This window comes from Miniopterus natalensis, chromosome 1 (assembly GCF_054644295.1).
Source record: "Miniopterus natalensis isolate mMinNat1 chromosome 1, mMinNat1.hap1, whole genome shotgun sequence".
In the NCBI taxonomy this organism is placed as follows: Eukaryota; Metazoa; Chordata; class Mammalia; order Chiroptera; family Miniopteridae; genus Miniopterus; species Miniopterus natalensis.
Genome location: NC_142081.1, coordinates 26,363,079 through 26,388,706, shown reverse-complemented (window position 1 = coordinate 26,388,706; position 25,628 = coordinate 26,363,079). Strand labels below are relative to the sequence as shown.

Here is a 25,628-nt window from a genome sequence, read left to right as displayed (position 1 = left end):
ATGAAGAAACCTTTGTTTTATTTTTTTGTTTGATTACTAATAACACTAACTTTGAAGTCATTTAACTTTATGTATTACTCATTTTTTTTATTTTATGAAAAGAAACTATAAATAGATTTTCTTGCCTATATCCTTGAAATGATATGGTGTTAAAGGTTGCGTCTTAAATGCTTTAGGGTCCTAAGAGAAAAGTGCTGTATAAGTGCTAATTATTTTAATATTGTTTTCTTTCACCTACTATTATGATATCATCCGTTCTTCTTTCTCTTCTTTATCAAGAGAAGAAGTACAGGTGGTTCATTCTGAAAAGGGTCTATTGACTACTTATACCACTGGGAGTTTTAGTAAATGGGATGATTTATATTTCCAGTAGAATGTATATGTTATTTAACAATAAAAAAATAGGAGAATTTCAAATAGTTAAAATTCATGTTTTATTTTCTTTAATGTAAATTTTTCCATTTCTGTATTATGAATCTGTTACCTTAGCTTAAAACCATTGAGTTGATAGGCAAGCACATTGCAGTTATTTGCTCAGGACAGTTATATTAGAGTTATATAAAAATAAATGCAAACAGCTATGCTTAAGCTCTATACTTTTGTGAGTATAACATTTGAAAGACATGAGAATCTGAGGAAGGCTTTTCAATTATAAGAGATGTAAAGTCCTATAGTCCCATACTAAGACCTAAGGTTAAGAAATCTAAGAGTCAGGGGAATGATGATTGAATACTCATTAAAATAAAATAATAGATATAAATGAACTTTTAAAATGACATTTTATGATGACTGCTGTTTGATTCCCATTTATTGTTGATCCTCGGATGATGATGGTAAACTGATAGTGATTATGGTAATTAAAAGCAAAAGTAATTTCTTTCAGAGAACAGACTTCTTTGAACCTTTTTTCACCTCTCATGGATCTTTGTGTTGTTAGGACTGTCTTTCATTTTAATTATGCTTTTACTGGCTTGTTAGCTATTAATCACTTTGGCTGGACATCATGATTGTCCAGGTTTTTCTGATCATATCTTTTTAGTGTGAAATTGTCATGTAGATTTTTCCATATAGCCATTTAGATCCATGTAGAGAGCACATCTAGCATCATAGCCTCATAGTTCTGTGACTTCTGTAAGTTTAAATTCTTTCCTCTCAACACCACTTTAGTAAATCATACTCATGCCCATAGCCACACCCAGAACTCTCATCACCATAAGCTGTTCTAACTGTGAACTTCCTAACTTTAGTAATTCATTTCCAATTTAGTCTACTTCTATGTCCCTTTGTTTCTTCCTTTGCCATGTGTTACTATATTGCAGTCATATAGATCCTATTAGCAGGTCAGCATTCTCTCGATGCTATGTCGTATCTCTATTCCCGAGGTGGAAACTTTTTTTACCAAGGGCCATTTAGATATTTTTCACATCATTTGAAGGCCATACAAAACTTTCAACTTAAAAATTAGCCTCCTATATTTGGTCAAACATTTAATTAACTCACCCCTAATATGATGACTGGAATTGCTTCTCTTAAGTGAGGTCTTGGCAGGGCCAGACCAAATGATTTCCCCACCCCTGCTCTATTCCTTTGGACCCTTTCCCCACTGCACAAAATATCCATTTCCCTTGTTTTCCTAGAAAATTCTTATCCGTTAAAATTCAGTTCTGTGATGCCTTCTCTGAGTTCCCCCCAGGCAACATGATAGATCCTTCTTATATTCCTTACTGTTCTTTCTACTTTAATCATTTTGTATTTATTTACTGAGTTAACTATCCTCAAGGAAAACATTTCTAAAATGTAGACAACATTAAAAAAAAGCTATACAGGCATGCCTTGTTTTATTGCAGTTCACTTTATTGCACTTTGCAAATATTTGCATTTTTTTTATAGATTGAAGGTTTATAGCAACCTGGCATTTGCACAAGTCTATCGGTGCCATATTTCCAACAACATTTGCTCACTTCATGTCTCTGTATTTTGGTAATTTTTGCAATATTTCAAACTTTTTCATTATTGTTATATTTGTTATAGTGATCTGTGATCAGTGATCTTTGATGTTATTATTGAAATTGTTTGGGGGTGCCACGAACCATATCCATATAAGATGGCAAACTTAATCGCTAAATATTGTGTGTTCTGACTGCTCCATCGACCAGCCTTTCCCTGATCTCTCACGCTCTCCTTGTGCCTCCCCATTCCTTGAGACACAACAAAATTGAAATTAGGCCAATGTGCCTCTAAGTGTTCAAGTAAAAGTAAGAGTCACAGGTCTGTCACTTTAAATCAAATGCTAGGAATGATTAACCTTACGAGGAACGCATATTGAAAGCTGAGATAGGCTAAAAGCTAAGCTTATGGAGCCAAGTTGTAAATGCAAAGGAAAAGTTCTCTGTGGGAATTAAAAGTACTATCCCAGTGAACACGCAAATGATAAGAAAGCATATCAGCCCTATTGCTGATATGGAGAAAGTTTTAGTGACCTGGATAGACAATCAAACCAGCCACAACATTGTCTTAAGCCAAAGCCTAATCCAGAGCAAGGCCCTAACTCTCTTCAATTCTTTGGAGACTAAGAGAGGTAAGAAAGCTTCAGAATAAAAGTTTGAAGCTAGCAGAGGTTAGTTCATGAGGATTAAGGAAAGTAGCCGTTTACACAACATAAAAGTACGAGATGAAAGAGCAAGTGCTGATGTAGACACTGCAGCAAGTTATCTAGATGACCTAGCTAAGATAATTAATGAAGGTGGATACACTGAAAAACATATTTTCGATGTGGACAAAAAAACTTCTATTTGAAGAACATACCATCTAGGACTTTCATAGCTAGAAAGGAGAAGTAGTCAATGCCTGGATTCAAAGCTTCAAAAGACAGCCTTACACTCTTGTCAGTGACTAATGTAGCTGGTGACTTTAAGTCAGTGTTCTTTTACCATTCCAAAAATCCTAGGGCCCTTAAGAATTATTTTCAATCTACTCTGCCTGTGGAACAACAAAGCCTAGATGATAGCACATCTATTTATAACATGGTTTACTGAATACGTTAAGCCTATTGTTTAGACCGCCTGCTCAGAAAAGAAGATTTTTTTCAAAATATCACTGCTAACACAGCATTCATTCTGTAGCCCAAGGATCAAGGAGTAATTTTTACTTCAAATCTTATTATTTAAGAAATACATTTCATAAGGCTATAGCTGCTATAGATAGTGAGTGATTCCTCTGATGGATTTGGGTAAAGTAAATTGAAAACCTTCTGGAAAGGATTCACCACTCTAGATGCCATTAAGATCATTTGTGATTCATGGTAAGAGGTCATAATATCAGGGGTTTGGAAGAAGTTGATTCCATCCCTCATGGATGACTTTGATAGGTTGAATGAAGACTTCAGTGGCGGAAGTAACTGCAGATGTGGTGAAAATAGGAGATCTAGAATTACAAGTGGAGCCTAAAGAGATGACTGACTAGCTGTAATCTCATGATAAACTTGAACAGATGAGGAATTGCTCTTAATGAAGGAGCAAAGAAAGTGGTCTCTTGAGATGGAATATACTCATGATGAAGATTATTGCTGTGAAGAGTAATACTGCTGTGAAGATTATTGAAATGACAACAAAGGATTTAGAATATTATATAAACTTAGTTGATAAAGCAGTGGCAGGATTTAAGAAGATTGACTCCAATTTTGAAAGAAGTTCTGTGAGTAAAATGCTATCAAACAGCATCACAGGCTACAGAGAAATTGTTTGTGAAAGAAAGAGTCAATAAATATGGCAAACTTCATTTTTGTATTATTTTAAGAAATTGCCACAGTCACACCAACCTCCATCAACCACCACCCTGATTAGTCAGCAGCCATCAACATCAAGACGAGACCCTTCACAAGCAAAAAAAGATTATGACTCTGAAAGTTTAGAGGATGATTATCATTTTTTAGCACTAGGTATTTTTTAATTAAGGTATGTACTTTTTTTTAAACATAATGTTGTTGCACACTTAATAGGCTACAGTATAGTGTAAACATATCTTTTATATGCAGTGGAAAACCAAAAAATTCATGAGACTCCCTCCTTTATTGCGATATTTATTTATCCGAGGTATGCTGTAATCAACTTTTTTAGCATATATAAAAATGTGCCAAAACAAAAGATCAATGGATCCTAAGAGAAAGAAGAAGAGTTAAAACTTAACAGAACTTGTCTAGAATTGTCCAAGGAAGGGCTAACTTTGGTAACTTTGTCCAAGTAAAAGGAAACTTTCCTTTGGCTCCTCAAAAAAATCATCAAGACAACCTGTTGATAATAAAGCTGAGTTTATGCTTACTATGATAATGGAGAATGCCACTTCAGCTAATTCTTAGTCTCAGAGTCAGAGTCTCAGAAAGGCAAAGGCAAACTCAGGATATTTATGGGATCTTGAAGTTTGATTTAAAGCAAATATTTTAATGTGAGAGCCTGATTAGAATTAAATAAGGATCGTGATATAATCATTTAGGAATCATGGATACAGCAAGGCAAGGGATTATGAGAGTCTTGGTGTATAAACTGTCCTTTGATACTTTCTATTTAAGAAGTTTCTGTAAAGAGCAATAAAGTTATTTACAACTTTCATCTTCCAGGGAAGAGTTTACTGGAATAGTAAAGTTCTGTTGATAAAAATAGTAGAATAGTAACATTATGCTAATGAAGACAGTAAGCTATGTAGTTACAGATGATTTCAGGTATCAGGGTTCCTTTTGTGGTCAACATTCAGCCTGAACTGAAAGATAGACCATTAACATCTGAAGGCACGATCAGTCAATCAATCCAGACCTTAACCCCTACTGAAGGAATCAAAATAGTATATCAACTATCTAGGGAAGTTGTTTAAACCTTCGTAAATGTTAAATTCTCCTGTGCTAGTTGTTATTGGATTTAGTGAACCTTTTGATGAGACAGTGGCTTTGGAGATCACACCTCTGAAACCTGCTACACAGATGTGAAAAGGATTATTATCACCATTTTTAGTCCTTTTCTCAGCCAGGAGCCAAGAGTGACCAAAATAGAGCTAAGAACAATTATACATCAAGAATCTGGACAACCTAGAAGAAATAGAAAAGTTCTTAGAAACTATAACCTACCAAGAGTGAATCAAGAAGAAATAGAAAATCTGAACAAACCAATTACTGCTAAGAAGACTGAATCAGTAATTTAAAAAAAATCTCCCAACAAAAAAAAGTCAGGACCAGATGGTTTCATTGGTGAATTTTAGAAAACAAATAAGAATCAAAACCAATTTTTTTTCAAACTCCCCCAAAAAAATGAAGAGGAGGGTACATTCCCAAACTCATTTTAAGAGGCCACCATTACCCTGGTACCAAAGCTGGAAAAGGACACTATAAGAAAACTACAGGCCAGTATTCCTGATGAATATAGATGCAAAAATTCTCACATACAAGCAAACTGATTTCAGCAGCACATTAAAAGGATTATTCATTATGATCAAGTGAAATTTCTCCCTGGAATGCAAAGATGATTTAATATACACAAACAAATAAATGTGACATATTAATTAATAGAATGAAAGAAAAAAAATTGTGATCATCTCTGTATGCACAAAAAAAGCATTTGACAAAGATTAGCATCTATTCATGATAAAAACTCATAATAAATTAGGTATAGAAGGAACATATCTCAACATAATAAAGGCTATATATGACAAGCCCACAGCTAGCATCGCACTCAGTGGTAAAAAGTTGAAATTTTTCTAAGGTCAGTAACAAGACAAGGGTTCCCACTCTCACCACTCCTATTTAACATAGTATTGAAAGTCCTAGCCAGAGCAATTAGGCAGGAAAAAGAAATGAAAGACATCAAAATTGGAAAGGAAGAAGTGAAATTGTCTCTATTTGTAGATGACTTGATTTTTTATACAGAAAATCTTTAAGAATCCACCAAGAAACTATTAGAATCAATCAAAAAATTCAGTAAAGTTGCAGAATACAAAATAAACATATAAAAATTAGTAGCACTTTTATGCACTAACAGTGAATTACCTAAAAAAAGAAAATGATCCCATTCATCTCATCAAAAACAATAAAATACTTAATAAATTTAACCAAGAAGGTAAAAGATCTCTACACTAAAAAATACAAGACTGCCCAACTGGGCATGGCTAAGCGGTTGAGCATCGACCTAGGATCCAGGCGATCGGGGTTCGATTCCTGGTCAGGGCACATGCCCGGGTAGCGGGCTCAATCCCCAGTAGAGGGCATGCAGGAGGCAGCCGATCAATGACTCTCTCATCATTGATGTTTCTGTCTCTCTCTCCCTCTCCCTCCCTCTCTCTGAAATCAATAAAGATATATTAAAAAAATAATAATAATACAAGACTGATGAAAGACATTGAAAAAAGCACAAATAGCTCTGGCCAGCATGGCTCAGTGGTTAGAGCATCAGCCTGCACACCAGAGGGTTGTGGTCAGTTCCTTGTCAAGGGCACGTACCTGGGTTGAAGGTTGGTCCCCAGCCCCAGTTGGTGATTATGTAGGAGGCAACCAATCAGTGTGTCTCTGTCACATCAGTGTTTCTCTTTCTCTCCCCCTCCACCCTCCCTTCCACTTTCTCTAAAAAGCAATGGAAAAAAATATCCTCTTAACCAAAAAAAAAGGGAGGCACAAATAAATGGAAAGTTATTTCATGTTCATGAGTTGTTAAAATGTCCATACAACCCAAAGCCATATAAAGATTCAATGCAATCCCTATCAAGATTCCAATGACACATTTTACAGAAGTAGAACACAAAATTCTAAAATTTGTATGAAACCACAAGAGACCCCAAATATTCAAAGCTATCCTGAGAAAGAACAAAGGGAGGCTTCACACATCCTGATTTCAAGCTATATTGTAAAGCTGTAATAATCAAACCAATATGGTACTGGCATAAAAATAGACACACAGACCAATGGAACTGAATTAAGAGCATATGTGGTTGATTAATATTTGGCAAAAGAGCCAAGAATACTCAACAGAGATTAGACAGTTGGTTCCATAAGTGATTCTGGGAAAATAGAATATTCACATGTAAAAGAATGAAACTAGACATCTGTTTTACACCACTCACAAAAATTAAATCAAAATAGATTAAAGACTTAACTGTAAGACTAGAAACCATAAAACTCCTAGAAGAAAACATAGGAAAAAAGCTCTTTTACATGAGTTTGGCAGGGATTTTTTTTGGATATGACACCTAAAGGACAGGCAACAAAATAAAAATCAGTAAGTAGAACTACATCAAACAAAAAAGCTTCTGCACAGCAAAAGAGACTATCAGCAAAGTGAAAAGACAACAGGGAATGGAAAAAAATATTTGCAAACCATGTAACCAATAAGGGGTTAATATCCAAAATATATAAAGAACTAATACAAATCGATAGCAAAAACAAAAACAACACCACATAATCCAGTTAAAAATGGGTAAAGGACCTGAATAGACATTTTTCAAAAAAGATATATGAATGGCCAACAGGTACATGAAAAGATGCTCAGCATCACTAATCATCAGGGAAATGCAAATCAAAACCACGATGAAATATCACCTCATGCCTGTTAGAATGACTGTCATCAAAATGACAACAAATGCTGGCAAGGATTGAGAAAACTGAACCCTTGTGCACTGTTGGTGGGATTGTAAATTGGTACAGCCACTATGGAAAACAATATGGAGTTTCCTCAAAAAACTAAAAATCGAAATACTATATGCTAGCAATTCTACTGGGTATTTATCCAAAGGAAACAAAATCACTATCTCGAAAAGACATATTCACCTCATGTTCATAGCAGCGTTGTTTACAAAAGCCAAGACATGGAAAGGACTTAAGTGTCCCTCAATGAATGAATGGGTAAAGAAGTTGTGATATATATGTATCACAAATATATATATATAAAAATATATTACTCAGTCATAAAAAAAGGAAATCCTACCATTTGCAACAACATAGGTAGACCTTGAGGGCATTATGATAAATGAAATAAGTCAGACAGAAAAAGGTAAATTCTGTATGATCTCATTTATATGAGGAATAAAAATAATCTCATAAAAAAATAGATCATTTGTGGTTACCAGAGGTCCAGAGGTGTTGGGTAGGGGAATCGGGTTGTCAAAGGTACAAATTTCCAGGTGTAAGATAAAGAACTATTGGGGATGCAGTATACAACATGATGATTAGTTAACACTGCTATGTGGTGTACTTGAAAGTTAAGACAAGTAGATTCTAAGAGTTCTTATCACAAGGAAAAAAATATTTGTATATAAGATGATAATATTAACTAAACTTACTGTGGTAATCATTTCACAATATGTGAAAGTCAAATTATAATGCTATATACCTTAAACTTACACAGTGCTATATGTCAATATACCTCAATAAAACTGGAGCAGGGGGGACAAAAACAAAATTAAGCCTAAAGAATAAATCCCTTTCTCAGTCTGACCAGCCTTTAGAACAAGATATATAGGGTTATTAGCCAAATTACCAAATTTTCTAACTTTTTTATTTGCTTCCCAGATCTTTTTTAGTAATATCAGAGGTCCCAGAGAAGTCTCCCAGCATGTAAGAACATTCTTACCCAAAATTAGCACATCTTATTCCATGAGAGGCCAATATTATATCTAAAGAAGCCGAGGCACAGTCATTGTAATTTCATGAAACTGAGTGATGACTTATTTAGCTTTGGGAGTATTATATAACTCACCTGCTATTCTCTGAATCATAGCATATAGCACCTTCCCTACTTACAGGGCCTCTTGTAAAGCTTGAAGTAAAGAGGCTTGTGAAAGGAAGAAAGAAATCCAGAATTTCCCTGAGTGATCAGGATTTTGATTCTTACATCAAGGCCCAGTTTTCCTACTTTTTAAAAATAAAGTTATCTAACAACCTAGCAACCCTTTTTTCTTACAAAAGAAACTGATGGGATAAAATGGGTTCTGGAAGAAGCTCTTTGCAGTATGTCATCTACTGCCTCAGTTTCCTCATCTGTAAAAAGAAGATAATAATAAAAAAGTATTTTGCACTTACAAGTAGAGGTTTAGATAGTTCTGATAAGAGTTTGATGATTGATATTTATCTTTTCTACATCCCACTGAACCCTGTTTTATTATATAATGAATATCTCAAATAAAATAATAGTGTCTTCAAGTAAACATGTCTTTAAGATAAAATTATTTTAAAATTAAAAGCCCATTAGAAACCTAGGATGAATGTGCTAGTCTTTGAGAACTAACAAGACAATTTGGGAGAAAATAGTTGTTTGAAAAGGAGAGCAATGGGAAATCCCTTACTTCAGTAGTAATTCAACTGCCTCATTATCCCAGTTTCTTGCTACTGAAGTAGTAAAATCTTTTAATTCATTCAAAGGAGAAAGTCAGTTTTGTCTTTTTATAACCCAAAACGTGAAGCCTCTATTTTACTTATTTTATAGTTTATTTAAGTAAGACTCTCCAGAAATTAGGATAGAATTCTACACATAGTTAAATGAAGCAGGATGCCTTTTCACCAAGTTAGGGTGCAGATACATTATTTTGCACCCTAGGGATATTTCTGCCTGGATAACTACTGTTAGCTATTACATTAGAATGAGAATTGAAACACGACTTTACTATTCCACTGCCTTCATCAACACAACTTTAGTAATCCAGAAAACTCTTGCTTAGGAAGATAAAACTTACAAATTACTATTAATCCTGAGAACTTCCTGAAAGACCCCATTGGCTCTTAGACAGCATCAAAGACAGTTTACACACCAAGACATTTTTAAGCCCTCACCCCCAAATCCTTGGCATTGGAGGCAGTTTGGGTACTGCTGTAGTGCAGATCTCCTTCCCAGGAACTGAGGCACACTGTGGGCACAGGACCCTCTCCAGGACTGGCAATTGGACTGGCCTGCCTGGCCCTGGGCCCTGGCTGGAGAAGTAGACAGAGGGGCAATTGGGGAGAGGTGCCTCGAGTCTGACACAACAGAACATATTAATCCTAAATTTGACACTGATACGTTAGTTTCACTTCTGAGAGTTGGGGATCAAACCTGCATCCCAGGCATGTGCCCTTGACCAGGAATTGAACCCATAACCCTTTGGTGTGTAGGCCTGTGCTCTAACCACTATGCCACACCGGCCAGGGCAGATATTCCATTTTTGCTGTTGTTATTTTAATAATAGTGATCTTAAATAACTTTAAGAAACCTATCATTCTGCTATCATCAGGCTTGATAAATATTACCTGTAATGATAGAGCCAGTCCATTAAAACCCCTTAGTATTTAAAATATTGTAGGTCCCAAATGTCAATTCTAATTTAAGGAAGCAATAAAACAATTTTCAATAAGCAATATTTGTGTTTTAACAAGCCTGTACACTCTAAACTGTTCTGCTCAAATTCAGGTTTGCACATAAGCAGAGCAAGTGGTTGCATTTTTAACATATTTTGAGGTACAGTGAAAAGTTTGCAAGTCTCAAACACCTATCCTTATTGTCTTGCCTTATCAAAGAAACATGCTCTAGGGTTAAAATACCTGTGTTCAAATCTTAGTTTCTCTCCTTGCTAGCTGTTTGAACTTGGGCAAGTGCTCACTATCTCTTTGTCTTAGTTTCCTTATCTGTAAATGAGGATAATAAAAATATCTGCCTTAAGGGATGTTGTAAGGATTAAACAGTTAAATGCTTGGTACATGATAATCAATAAATGTTAGCTGCTATTACTATTATTACTACTAGTACTACTATTATTACTGTTATTGTTATAACAGTTGTTCTTTAGCATGAAGGCATTGTCTTCTAAAAAAAAAACTACAGTGAAAATCTGTTAACTGGTTGAGGTAACAAATTAAGCCTTTAGAATTCATTAATCTTACATAAATGTATCCAGTAATCTGGCTGCCACCACTGAAGGTCGAGTTTTAAGACAATGGGTGCATACAAAACTATTATTAGAATATAAGTGAAAAGGAAAAGCTTAAAGTTAGACAGGTCAAGGTTGAATACTACTTTTAATCACTCCCTCCTTCTTGAAACAATTACCTACCTTCCTTGGTTTTGTTCTCTTCTTTTAAACTGTTTCCTTTTTCTCCGGCTGTTACCAACAAGTTTGGGTTCTAGTCTCCTGGTATAAAAGAATTTAGACCAGGGACACTGATATAAGCAAAGCCATATTTATTGAGGCTCTGCAGAGGGCAAAAACACTGAGATAGGGCTTCAGATTCTGTGCCCCAAATGTGAGGCATAGGGGTTTGTATTCCTTGGGAACACAGAAGTTGCTGGGGTGACCAATCAGGGTGTAGGTTGGCTGTTTCTTTCCTGTTTTGGAACATTGATGTCTGGGTATACATCGGCAAAGGGAAGTGTTCTGGGGCTGTGCAGCACTTATTATGGGATGCAGGAAGGGACTTTCCCAACTAGCAATTGAGTTTGTCTCTGAGGTTTGTCGCTTGTCTTTAGATCTGAAAAACAAACTTAAAAGAAGTCAGGGTAATTCCTGGACCATTGTTTTATAGCTACCTATTGATAACAGCAGGGCTTGACTCGATGAAGCAATTTTGGGGAACATTTTATTCTACCTGTTTGACAGCTTTGATGACTTCTACTTTTAGTCCATTCATTCAACATCAGTGTTATTCAGAGTTCTCTTAAGACCTTGCATTCACACTCCACATTCTACATGAGTAAGGTCATCCACTCACAAAGCTTCAGTAAATTCATCTTTTCCCTAGATTTCAGAGTCATATTTCCAATCATCTATTGTAGATCTCTTTGTAGATCTCTTCTTGGATACTCCACAATTTTCTCATACTCAACGTGACCAAAACCAAATTTATAATCTCATATCTCATATTCTTCACATATGTCAAGGAATGACATCACTATCCAGCTAGTTGTCCAAAACAAAAATCTTTACAATGTTTTTTTATTCCTCTTCCTTCAACCACTTTTATCTTTCTAAAACGCAAATAGAAACCTTTCATACTCCTTTAATGACCTTTATTCACTTTTTAATAACTTCCCATTGTTCTTAGATAAAGCCTCAAGTCCTTAAAATCACTTATAATCTAGCTTCTGCTTATCTCTAGTTTTACCTCTACCACTGCCACCCTAAATTCAGCACTCCAGCCATATGAAACTTTCAATTTACAAATAGTTCCTTCTTTCAAAAGATGTTGTTCTCCCATCTCTTCCCCTGGATAACACCTACATATTCTACATTTCTTCCAATAGGCTTTCCATCACTGCCCAAATCTGAGCCAAGTATCCCTCATATGTTCTTCTCTAGTGCCCTGTAGTTTCCATACTTTATTGCAAGTGTTGTTACAGTATGGTACTTTGCTATCTCCTCCACTCCACCCCAAGTTCCTTGCAGGTACCTCTTATCTTGTTCACTGGTACTATTCCCAGGATCTAGCACAGTAACTCTTTATCACTAATTGGGTTCAATGTGTGAGTAAGGAAGTAAATGAGAAGAAAACTTTGGGTAAACAAAGCAGGCAAGGAACAGCAGAACATTAAAGTAAGAAATCAGAGTTGGGAAAGAGAAGCAAAACAATAGACATTAGCTAAAATCTCTTTGCTACCAGCACTACTTTTTTTAACTGCTCCTTCAGATTATAGCATGTTTTCATTCTGCCCTTATCCCTTCATTCATTCTTACTACTGCCACCCAGATTCAGGACCAATAACTACCTCTTGCCTGGAGTATTTTATCATACTTTTTGGTTCTAGCTTTATGCCCTTTAATCTGTCCTAATTAGATAAGTCTTATAGTTAATTTTCCTAAACCTTGCTCCTAAAACCATGAAGGTTTTTTCTTTATGATTTCTAGTAAAAAGAATGATGAAATAGTCCTTGAAGAAGTAGGCTAAACTTTTGTAGTTCTTATTTTTAGAAGACTTTTCCTAATTCTCTTCTGCTACAATCTAATCCCTTCCCATCTTAATTGGCACTTACTGGATTAGACAACAGCAATTTATCATCACTTATTCAATTTTTCTTTAAACAACTGAAGACAATTAGCAGTTCACTTCCATAAGAATTTAGTGAGATACTATTTATAAGCACCACCCTTCTCAACTTTCTCATCTAATATTCTAAATAAATCAACTGTATCTTTCATATACCCTCATATAGTTTAATTACCAAGTTCGCAAAATTTTTTTATTTGTGAAACTTAATAATTTCATAAGCAGTATTTACTGTCAATTTAAATTTTGTTCTACTTGTCTTATTTTCCTATATTATCACATCTTTATTTTATATGAAAAAACATGACTCATTTATCACTTTCAATCAACTTTTTTAGCCTCTTTATTGTCAATATTGTATCTGGTATAGCTAAAAATATTAAGTTAATAGATCATGGGAAAGGAAGTTCTGCCCCTCTTTTTCCCACAGAGACACAACAACAACATATGGACCAAAATACCTTTATGAGAACCCCAGAAATCAGTTAAGAAGTTGCAATACCCCAGGTGAGCACAAAGCCAAGAACAATGGCATTAAAATGGGAAGAAGAGCCTTTTCACTTTGCCTGTGATCTCCTCCCCCAAGAGAAGAGAACTGTGTATCCAACAGTTCAGCTTTTCAGAAGGCTGCCTAAGGAACTGGTTTCTGTCTTCCCTGACTTGGAACACAAATGGAACTGGCATAGCTTGGTGCCTGGGAGCCGCTGAAAGCAAAGGAGAGAAGGGGTTGCTTGAGAGCCTGAAATGGTGTAGAGGCTGCCATTGCTCAGTGAAGTGGGGAGAAGGCACCCAACTCACAGCTTCTTTCTTGGGAAGAAGGGTAGACAAATAGAGCATATGTCCCACAGTTCAATTTTGAGGGGGCCACCCAAACGACTGGTTTCTATCTCAGCTGACTTTGGGCATGTGAGCCAGCATACTTCAGATGCCTGAAGGCCACTGAGAATAAAGGAGTGCTGAGTGGCTTACAGGTCCAGCACTGGAGAGCCTGCCTGCACAACTGTAGGCTGACACCAGAAGGAGGAAGAGATTGCAGGCTCCTGAAAAAATAATAATAATAAAATAAAGCTGGCAAACCTCTGGTTAGGAAGTTAGATGCGCAGACAAGAGAAATTACACCAACAAACTTCCATAGGCACCCAGAACCTCTCGCCAGGCTGGTCAGTGAAAGTCTTTCTTTATATGAAACCAGTTTATAAAGCCTGGGAGATGTACCTATTTTTCCAAATGCATAAACTCAGCATAAAAATTATAACCCACATGAGGAAACAGGGAAATGTGACCCAATCAGATGAAAAAAATAAATGTCCAGAAAAAAACCCTAAAGAAGGAGAAATCTACAAATTTTCTCACAAAGAATTCAAAGTAATTTTCTTGAAGCTAAATGGTCTACAGGAGAACACAGCAACTATGCAAAATCAGGGAATATGCATGAACAAATGAGGATATCAACAAAGAGATGGAAACTATAAAAACAGAACCATACAGAAATTCTGGAACTGAATATTATAATAAGTGAATAGAAAACATTTACTGGAGACATTCAAGCAGACTTTATCAAGCAGAAGAAAGAACTTGAAAAAAAGATCATTTGAAATTATCAAGCCAGAGGAGCAAAAAAAAAAAGAAAATGAAGACAAGAAAGCTTAAGGGACTTATCAGACAACATCAAGCAGACCAGTATGTCCATCATGGGAGTTCCAGAGGGAGAGGAGAGAGAAAAGGGGATAGAGAACTTATCTGAAGAAATAATGGCTGAAATCTTCTCAAATCTGAGGAAAGAAATGGACTTCAAAATTTAAGCAGCTCAAAGTATTTCAACTAGGGTGAATCCAAAGAGGCCCACACTAAGACAAGAGAATCAAACTGTCAAAAGTCAAAGATAATGAGAAAATTGTGAAAGCATCAAGAGAAAAGCAACTCATTATGTATAAGAGGGCTTCTATAAGGTTATCAGTGTCTTTCTCAGCAGATACTTTCCAGAATGGAATGGGATGATATATTCAAAGTGCTTAAAGAAAAAACCAGTGAACCAAGAATTCTATGTCCAACAAAGCCATTATTCAAAAATTAAGGATAAATAAGTACTTTTGCAGATAAACAAAGGCTGACTAGTTTACCACCACTAGACCTGCCTTACAAAAAAATGCTAAAGGCAGTCTTGCAAGTTGAAAAAAGGACAGTAAACAGCAACACAAAAGCATATTAAAATATGTAACTCATAAGTAAAGGTAAATATATAGATAAATACAGACTTGTCTAATATTGTAATGATAGTGCATAAAGCACTTTTAATTCTGGCATAGACTTGAAAAGATAAAAACATAAAAAAACTATAAGACTGTTAATGGATACACGATATATAAAGTTGTAATTTGTAACATCAGTAGCATAAACTAGGAGTGGGAAAATGTAAGAGTATCGTGTTTGTACATGATCAAAGTTATTAGCATAAAATAGATTGTTATATCTATATGAACGTTTATGTATGTTCCATGGTAACCACAAAAAAATGTACAAAATGTACACAAAAACAAAATGAGAAAGGAATCAAAGAAGATCAATATAAAAAATTAACAAAACACAAAGAAAGGCAACAAGAGCAGAAAAGGGGGACAAAATAGCTATCAAATAGACAGAAAATAATTAACAAAGTGATATTAAGTCCCTTCCTATCAGTAATAACTTTAAATGTAATTGGATTAAACTGTCCCATCCAAAGAAATCTACCAAGTATCTTTTCCAACTACAGTGGAATCAAACTAGAAATCAATAGCAGTAGGAAAGTTGGAAAATTCACAAATACGTGGAAATTAAACAACACACTCTTTTTTTTTTTAATATCTTTATTGATTTCAGAGCAAGGAAGGGAGAAGGAGAGAGAGAAACATCAATGATGAGAGAGTCATTGATCGGCTGCCTCCTGCATGCCCCCCACTGGGGATGGAGCCCCCAACCCGGGCATGTGCCCTGACTCTGGGAATCAAACCTTGATCTCCTGGATCATAGGTCAGTGCTCAATCACTGAGCCACGCCGGCCAGGCAACAACACACTTTTGAGCAACCAATATATCAAAGAAGAAATCACAAGCAAATTAGACTATATCTTGAGACTTACAGAAATGAAAACAACCTAACTGAACATCTCCAAGAACTAGAAAAGGAAAAACAAACTAAACTGACAGTTAGTAGGAGGAAGGAAATAAAGATTAAAGCAAAAATAAATTAAATAAAGGCTGAAAAAAATAGAAGGACTCAACAAAACTAAGAGTTGGATTTTTGAAAAACATCACCTAAGTTGACAGACCCTTAGCTAGACTAAGAATAAAAGACAAGAGATTCAAATAATTAAAATTAAAAATGAAGAAGGAAACACTACAACTGATGCCACGAAAATAAAGAAGGATTATGAGACTACTGTGAACAATTATATATCAACAAATTGGACAACCTAGAAGAAATGGATAAATTCCTAGAAACCCACAGCCTACCAAGACAAATCATGAAGAAATAGAAAATGTGTACAGACCTATAGTAAGGAGATTGAATTGGTAATCAAAAGCCTCTTAACAAAGAGCCCAGGACCAGAGGGCTTCACTGTTGAATTCTATCAAACCATTAAAAAAGAATTAAAGCCAGTTCTTCTCAAACTCTTGCGAGAGTTTGAAGAGGGAACACTTCTTAACTCAATAACAAACAACAACACAATTTAAAAATAGGCAAAAGACTTGAATAGACATTTCTCCAAAGAAGATATACAAATGTGAACAAGCATATGAAAACATGCTTAACATTACTAAACATAAGGGAAATGCAAATCAACATTAGGATGACCACTATCAAAAAAACACAAATAACAAGTGTTGGTGAGAATGTGGAGAAATTGGAACCCTTGTATTACTGTTGGTGGGGTTGTAAAATGGTGCAACTATGGAAAACTGTAAGGCAGTTCCTCAAAAACCTAACAATGAAACTATCATATGCTCCAGCAATTCTACTCCTGAGTATATACCTAAAAGAACTGAAAACAAGATCTTAAGGAGATATCATTGCAGCATTATTCACAATAGCCAAGATATGGAAGCAACATAAATGTCCATCAACAAATGAATGAATACATACATGCAATGGAGTGCTATTCAGCCTTAAAAAAGAAGGAAATCCTGTCATATGCTACAACATGAATGAACCTTGAGACATTCTGCTAAATTAAATAAGCCAGTCACAATAAGGCAATACTCTATGAGATACAGATATTATCTGAGGTATCTAAAGTAATCAAACTTATAGAAACAGAAAATGGTGATTTCCAGGGCCTAGAGGAAGGAGAAAATGGAGCATTATTGTTCCATAAGTATAGAGAGTTGCAGTCACACAAGATGAAAAAGTTCTAGAGATCTGTTGTATAACAGTGTGCATATAGTTAACAAAACTATACTGTACACTTATAAATTGTTTGGAGGGTAAAAATATGTATATTATTAGATTTACCATCTGTATACTAATGACTTAATGTATGCATGCATGTTCTTTTGTTAATCTCTTTCTGAGGTCTGTCAGTGTGTTCCATGTATCCAGGCCTCTGGACCTATTTTGTTTGTCAGCTATTTTGTTCATTAGATTCCACATATAAGTTAGATCATGTGATACTTGTCTTTCTCTGTCTGGCTTATTTTTATGGCTCTTCCTAATATCCCTTTTCCAATTCCTGTTGTATTAGTTCAGGCCTTCTTTGTCTTTTACCCTTAGGGTTGTAGTAGCACACCAACTGTTCTGTCGGTCTAGTCTCTCTTCCTTCCAATCTACCACCACCCAAATATTACATGTTTATGTCTATATCACTTGTCCTTTAAAAACTCTTAAATCGTTCTGTTTTTTGTAGTGCTAAGCCTTCTCAAAATGTGTCCTTAACTGAACTCACCAGCCTTATTCCTTATACATGTATAATCCTCTTCACCTCTAACCTCATTAGGCAATTCCTTGTTCTCTAAAAGTATATACATACTTTGGAATTTGTTATTTTGTTCATTCTGTTTCAAATGTTCCTCCCTTTTTATTGTTCAAAGCTCAATTTAATTGTAGTCTTCTATATGAAGCTTTACAATTTGTTCCATCAGAATTATTCACTTTTCTTTGCTATAAGTCATAGTATTTTGATTTTACATTAAAACAAATATTTATGGATGTGTTGGGTTTTTTTACTTTTTCCTTAAAACACAGTGTGATTTGTGTGTTCCATGAGACTGTAGAGTATAGGAGTCTCATCTTGTGTATCTCAACGTCACTCCCTAATGTTTAGTAAAGTGTCTTATAGAGAGAGAGTATTCCATTCATATTTAGTAAATGAAGTTTAAGGAAAGTTCCCCTTGTGTGATCTAGGAGGAAGCACACCAGACCAAAATTCTGGAGGTCTCGTCTTTTCATCTTGACCACCATCTATTGAGACATAGGACTTTGAACTAATCTTTTAACATTTCTATGGTAGAAATTGTTGTCTACAAGAAATCTATCTGTATGTCACTCCCATGCTTTAAAACTTTAAAATGTTGTCTTACATGATAAAGTTATGTATGTAAATGGTTTCCCATTGGCTTACATGATAAAGTTCAAACTCTAAAATCTAGCATTTAGGGACCTCCACAGTCTGGTTTTAGTTACTTTTCTAGCCCAATCCCCTCTAAGAACTAAGTACTCAATCTCTACATTCTTTCCTAAACATATTGCATCCAATCTCACCTTGGGTGCTGTGTCACTTAAATCCTGGCAAGAGTCAGATGACACAGTCAAACAGGATAATAAAGGAGAATTTCATGAAAGATCAAGTCACCAGTGTTCTAGAGTTATGCACCCGAAACCTATATAATTTTGTTAAGCAGTGTCATCCCAATAAATTCAATAAAAAGGAAAAAAAAAAAAAAGTCACACCTGACCATGGGAGATAAATTACTTTTTCCTCCTTTTGGCCTTATAATTTTCCTGTAGATTAAACCTCCTGACCTCAAACATAACCTGTAAGAATTTACTTGTAGCATTGTACCCAATGTTATCATTTAATCTTAAACTTGGTAGTATGTACATTGAACAAAGGTAATTTTCCGTTTCCCTGACTACTGGACCTTAGATAAAAGTGGCCATTATCATATTTACTCTCCTTTTCCTTTGCACTGCCATGCTAACACTTTCACCATTTTTTTAAATTTATCTTTATTGTTGAAAGTATTACAGGTGTCCCATTTTTCCCCCCAATTGACCCCCTCCACCTCGCTCGCACTCCCTCCCCAAGCCTTCACTCTGTTATTGACTATGTCATGGGTTAAGCATATATGCATATAACTTCTTTGGTTAATCTCTTTCCATGCTCCACCCCCCTTCCCTCTTCCCTCTGAAATATGATTGTCTGTTGCATGCCTCAGTGTCTCTGGATCTATTTAGTTCGTCAGATTCTTTTGTTCATTAGCTTCCTCTTAAAGAAGACCCTTCAACATTTCCTGTAGTGCTGGCCTGGTGGTGATGAACTCCTTTAGCTTTTCCTTGTCTGAGAAGCTCTTTATCTGCCCTTCAGTTCTAAAAGATAGCTTTGCTGGGTAGAGCAATCTTGGTTGTAGTTCCGTGTTTTTCATCACTTTGAATATTTTTTGCCACTCCCTTGTGGCCTGCAAAGTTTCTGTTGAGAAATCAGCTGACAGTCGGTTGGGTGCTCCCTTGTAGATAACTAACTGCTTTTCTCTTGCTGCTTTTATAATTCTCTCTTTGTCTTTAACCTTTGGCATTTTAATTATGATATGTCTTGCTGTGGGCCTCTTTGGGTTCCTCTTGTTTGGGATCCTCTGTGCTTCCTGGACTTGTAAGTCGATTTCTTTCAGCAGGTAAGGGAAGTTTTCTGTAATTATTTTTTCAAATAGGTTTTCAGTTTCTTGCTCTCTTTCTTCCCCATCTGTCACCCCAATAATATGAATGTTGGGCCTCTTGAAGTTGTCCCAGAGGCTCCTTATACTGTCTTCATATTTCTGCATTCTTTTTTCTTTTTGTTCTTCTGGTTGGGTGTTTTTTGTTTCCTCATGTTCCAAATTGCTGATTGGATTCTCCGCGTCCGCTACTCTGCTGTTGATTCCATGTAAATTATTCTTCATTTCAGTTTGTGTAGCCTTCATTTCAAATTGGTACTTTATTATGTCATTGATTTTCTGAGTTGTTTTCTTAATATGCTTGAACACCCTTATAAACAAAATTCTGAACTCTGTATCTGTTAGCTTGCTTGGATCTATTTCATTTAGTTCCTTTTCTAGAGATTTCTTCTGTTCTTTCCTTTGTGATGTTTCTTTGCCTCCAAATTTTGGCTGCTTCTAGGTGTTTGTTTCTATGTATTAGGTAGAGCTGCTATGTCTCCTGGAATTTGTAGAGTGGCTTTGTGTAGTAGGTGTCCTATAGGGCCTAGTGGCTCAGCCTCCCCAGTCACCTGAGCTGGGCCTTCTAGGGGCTCCCCTGTGTGGGCTGTGTGCTCTGACCTGTTGTAGTTGAGCCTTGGTTGCTATTGGCGTCCCTGGAAGGAAATGACCCCCAGGCCAATCGGCTGTGAGGACCAGGTGCAACTACAGCCAAAGAGCCTCTGTGCTGGAGACACCCCTAAAGAGCAGGATTTACTTCAGTGGAGCTTTGGTGTTCACCAAGTGCGTCACTTGTGGATGTGGTAGGGTTTTAATCCAGTGTGGTCGAGTCTGACTACCAGGTGCACTGTCTCTGGGGCCTCCTGGGAGGTGCAAAGTCAGCCTCTGTCTGTGCCTCACCCAGAGCCACCCAGCATGAGGTACACAGCAAACCGTAGTTGTCTGCTACTTGTGCTGGGCTTAGCATTGCCCAAGAGAGGCCAAGCTATGAGCCAATGCAGGCTGCCACTAGTGCCAGGCCTGGGGCCACTTATCAAGCCACATGGGGCACACTGCTGCTTGTCTGAGAGATTTTAGGAAAGTCCTAAGCATGAGGCTCTAGAGGCCACTTGCACAGAAAAGCCACTGGAAATGGCCTGGATGAGCTTGCAGGTAGGGAGGGGCAGGGCCAAAGGTGAGAGTCAGGTGCTGGAGACTCAAATATGGCGCCTGACTGCCGACTGTGGGGGGGAGGACTCCCCAAAGGAGCAATGGCCTCTGCCCACTCTTCTGTCTGGGAGAAAGTTGCCCTCCACCTCTTGCCCCAATTTCAGGCAGGTTAGTTCCTCCCCGAGTGTCCCGGGTTCCTTTCAAGCTGCTGCCCGGTTCAGAGGGAGTGTGTCTGAGTGAGTCCGTGCGCAGGCCCTTTAAGAAGAAAGCCTGGGGCTCCTGCAGCCTCTGGGACAGTCCCCACTGGTTTTCACAGCCCAAAGTTGTGGGGACATCTCTTCCCGGCCCTGGAGCCCTGAGCTGGGGGCCCGATGTGGGGCTGGAACCCCTCACTCCTCCAGGAAACCTCCGCCACTGCCCAGATGTCCCTCCTGGGTTAAACTGCGGCGTCGGGTGTGGGCCCTCATCTGAGTCTCTGATTCAGCACCAATCTGCCCGCGTCTCTGTCCCTCCTACGGTCTCCGTGCTTCTTCAGTTCCCTGGCTGTAGGGCTTCTGTGCAGCCAGATTTCAGGAGGCTCTGAGTGATGGTGGTTCTGTATTTTAGTTGTAATTTTGATGTGGTTGCGGGAGGCGGCGGGTGCAGCTGTTACCTGCGCCACCATCTTGTTTCCAGTCCCTCACCACTTTTTAACAAGAAAATGGAGAAAAGAGGAAAAACTTTTGTTTTCACTGTTAACAAATATTTGCAATAGTTTTTTAAAATAGACAATTCTAGTAAAAAGCACATTGAAATTATTGACCAGAATAAGGTTTGAAATTGTATGTAATGTTTCTCTATCCAACCCATCCTCTTTGTCAGTATATATGTTCTAGACTGATTAAAATCAAGCATTTAGAAACTCATTCAACAGAAATTTTCTGTGTGACCACGGTGTGCACATCATTCTTAGGCTTTGCTGTTACAACACTTTTTTCTTTCTTAAAGAGCTGATAATCCAGTTAAGAAAACAGGCATGTATATAAATAAGTGTAATTACTGAAAAGTAAGTAATTAATGCAATATGCAATGAGAATCCTACGATAGAGTATTTTATGGTGCCTTTGTGCAGAAAAAAAAAAGTTGAATGGTCATGCATTGCTTCACAAAGGAGGGATTACTAAAAAAGGTGAGAGCATTTTGTTTTGAAATAATTTTAAATTTCAGAAAAGCTGCAAGAGTAAAACAAAGAATTCCTGTATACCTTTCACCCAAATTCCCCCAAATGTTAGCATTTTGCCGCATTTGCTTTCTCATTTCTCTCTGATATTAATATATTTTTTCTGAGCCACTCGTGAATAAATTATTGACATGATAATTCTTTACCCCCTAATTAATTCAAATGTATATTTCCTTCCTAAAAGACTGGAAGAAAAGAAAGAAATATGTATATATTCTTACATAACCACAGTACAATTATCAAAATCAGGAAATGAACCTTGCCATTATACTGTTATGTAATCTTATTCAAATTACATTTTGCCAGCTTTTCTAATAATATTCTTTATTAAAAAAGGAAAGAAACCATTCTCCTGATCTGGGACCTAATCCAGAATCATGCATTACTTTTAGCTCTCATATGTCTTTAGGCTGTTTTATCTGTAACAATTCCTCAGGTTTTCTTTGTCTTTCATAACCTTGCCATTTTGAAGAGTATAGGTAAGTTATTTTGTCAAATGTCTATCAAATTTAGATTTTTTGATGTTTCCCAATGGTTTGCTTCAGGTTAAGCATTTTTGTCAGTAATACCTCATATGTGATGTTTTGTCCTCAGTGCATCATATCAGGATGCTCATGAGATAATATAGTGCCATTACTGGTGATACTAACTTTGATCACTTGGTTAAGATGGTGTCTGCCAGGTTTCTCCATTGTAAAATTACTATTTTTATTTGTAGTTAAGAGTTTTGTGGGGATATACATTGAGACCATATAAATATTATTTTTCTTGAGGTTTTCACCTAGTTTTAGTATCCATTGATGATTTTTGCCTGAACCAATTATTACGATGATGGTTGCCAAGTGGCAACTTTCTAATTCCAACATTTTTTTCACTTACCAGTTGTCATTCTGTTGTAAGGAAGAATTTTATTTAATCATTTGTTTATATTACTATATGATAATAGATTCTTATTTTTATTTTATTAAATGGATTATGTAATCTATTTCTCTCCTAAATCATTTTGATTAAGTTGTCCCAGGTTTAGCCAAAGAGAGTCTCTTAAAGTTGACTCCAAGGTCCTTTTGGCATGTTCCCATCATTATTTGAATACTTCCTCACAAAAAAAAAAAGTTGTAAAGAAGGAATAATAACTTCCCAGGAAAGCAGAAAGATGAGAGAAAATTTATTCTAGGCAAAAAGAACATAATGTGCTAAGGCAGGAAAATATGAAATACTGTGGTATATTCCAATATCTACGATGAAATCGGTTTTCTGAATGATGGAGTAATGTAATGAGTGAGGAGGCTGAAAAAGAAGCAAGAAAGGGTTTTATGTATTCTAGGGAATTTGAATTTTATCTGTGGGTAATAGTGAACTTATGATATAAATTATAGAGCAAACATTTTGTGACAACAATGCCCTGTTTTATAATATTGATGCACAAAAATCCCAAGAGTACTTTCCTTTAATATTTCTTTTTTTATTGAATTTATTGGGGTGACATTGGTTCACAGAACTGTACAGGTTTCAAGTGTCCAACTCAATAAAACATCATCTGCAAACTATATCGTGCAGCCATCACCCCAAGCAGTCTCTTTCTGACCCTTCCCCGCCCTTTGCCCACCTCCCCCTACCCTCCACTTTCCTTTCCCTCTGGCTGTCACCACACTGTTATCTGTTTAATCCACATACAACTATAGAAAACAACACACTTCTCTCAGCCATGGTTTCTAGGTTTTATAAGCATGCTATGAGGCTCATTATTTTGAATAAACACATAGAAAACAGAAAACTATTATTGAAAACAATAAAAGAAATTATTTTCAGATATACAAAGTGCCCTGTAGTCCTGAGCCTATTGTTGCCAGTGTATCCTGAGAGCTTTATACCTGGTTTCACTTAATTTGAGAGATTTATATGAAAGACTAATTGCTTTATATATCCGAACCACACATTCTTTGACTTACCAAAGTCCCTAGCTGTTTAACCTAAAAAAAAAAATTACTATCATCTCTGTAAGTCTCCTAGGAAAGCTATTCATTATCTTAGGTGGTTTGCTGTTCAGAAGGATCCAGGAAACAGAAATACAAGGAATGCAAACTGCAAAAACAATTGGAAATAGGGGCAGTAGTATTAATAGGGCAAAACAAGTCTCTTCCTGAAGATTTTCTCTATATCCAAAGAATGTTGATTTACACTTTAAGTAGTTGGGGAATTCTTCTACTGATTGTTTTAAAGAATAAAGTTTTCTCCTGAGGATTTGAATTCAATCAAGAAGAACCTGCATAAACATCTTATTTCTATTCTATCCTTTTCAATAATCTGGAAACATCTTTTCTTCATTTACTTCTAATTTAAAACATGGAATTTCAAGCCAAGATAAGACATTGTATATTAAGAATTGGCATATTAAAAAGAATGCATTTGAAGTGGGAAAAATAATTTCATTAGTATAAACAGCTCCATTTCAAGATAGCCATGCCATAAGAAAAAAGGTTACTGTTACACAATGAAGATTCTTGCTTACTGTACTTTGTATAAGGAATCCATTTGTACTGTGTCCCTTTGAAGCCCTTCTACATCCTAATCATCGCCATTGGTATTTAAACAAGTCTTTGATGATGCAATCCTGAGTGAACCTGTGCTGTTTTAACGCTAACTTCTTTATAGTATTTTTAGTAGTCACTTTATAGTATTTTTAGTAATCATAGCTGCTTCATGGAAGATAGGAAATCTCAGTAACATTTTGAGTACCTGCAAAGATTCTGAACTAATATAATCAACCCCATGCCTACACTTATGCACTAGAAAATATGAGACAAGTTCCATTTTACTTATGGAAACCTAGGCTTATTAGAGAAATCAGTAGATCATTCATCTGTGGCTAATTTAGAATTGCTTTAATCCTACAGACCTAGTTCACAAAACTAAACCATTGTAGAAGAATGCTATCAATTTAGATGTTATAATAATTCAACACTGTTACCCTTTGCTCAGTTTGGAAAGCTAGTAGTGGGGAAGATGTCTAGACCTCCTTTCCTCATCCCCACCCCCACACCCATATGAAAATCCCATAGTCAAAAGCACTCTGTAGCTTATTTTTTCAATCTAGCTATCCCTCCTACAAATTAGCACTAACAGCCATACATCGGCAGCTAATTTTACTATTGTAAGTTACAATAAATATTCCCTTGAACATTATAATCTTCTCAGTAGGGCATATTTTCACATATTGGTTTTGTTTTGCATTGTAGTACGTATGAGTTTAATGGAGCTAATGACCTCACAGATCCACTTTGTGACCATTACTACTCATTTGTAAGGTAGCAATCAGATATATGTTTGTGGCCATGAAATAGTTTTTGCTTTGTAGGAAAAACTCTTATCCAAATTTTCTATCAAATTTTGGATATTTTCT

At 36.2% G+C, this 25,628-nt stretch overlaps 1 protein-coding gene across 2 annotated transcripts in view; it reads left to right on the top strand.

The window, feature by feature from the left end:
- Positions 1-25,628, top strand: part of GPHN (gephyrin) — a 351,760-nt gene that overhangs the window by 247,780 nt on the left and 78,352 nt on the right. The window lies entirely within an intron of this gene.